This window comes from Anneissia japonica, unplaced genomic scaffold, assembly GCF_011630105.1.
Source record: "Anneissia japonica isolate Jap-2015-1 unplaced genomic scaffold, ASM1163010v1 scaffold284953_len930413_cov181, whole genome shotgun sequence".
NCBI classification, from domain to species: domain Eukaryota; kingdom Metazoa; phylum Echinodermata; class Crinoidea; order Comatulida; family Comatulidae; genus Anneissia; species Anneissia japonica.
In genome coordinates this window covers 131,155-131,823 of record NW_022746987.1, presented here as the reverse complement: position 1 = coordinate 131,823, position 669 = coordinate 131,155, and positions in this window count along the sequence as shown.

Here is a 669-nt window from a genome sequence, read left to right as displayed (position 1 = left end):
CCACTCGGGCCGTCTCGACTGAATCGACTCGGGCCGAAAATCTCATATTGCAGAATTCAGGAGGTCAAAAGGTCATCAACAGATAAACGTCTACAAAATGCAAAACAACTTCTGAGAGAACGTCGCTGTCTGATTTTTAAAAAATACATTAATGTTACCATGCTAATAGTAATGGGTCGTTTAAAATGACATATATAAATATTTGATTGAGTTGCACGAGTAATGGAAAGTGTTATTTGAACTTGAGTTAGATACTGTGAAAATTTTTTTTTTCTTAGTTAGATCTGGGTTTTGCATACAGTATTTACCTAGGCCTACTAACTACTAAAAATATACGCTTTCATGGGAAAGCACAAAGAGGAAGGAATAGCGCGTTGCTTTCAAATGAAACAGGGTGACAGTTACTTTCAAATTAAGAGAAGAGCTGAGAATAGGCAGCTCTAAAATACTGGATGTCAAAGACCTGCCAAAATGGCAGAGCGGCACGAATGAATGTATAAATGAGGCCTTAAGCCTAGTTATATGGTAAATAGTATCTGCGGGTTCTTGATTACAAGGCTAGACCAAGTTAATTAATGCCGAATGATTATTATTTATTATTATTATTTATTATTATGTTATTAAAACCTACCTTAGGAACTTAGACAATGGAGAAATTAGAGAACAAAA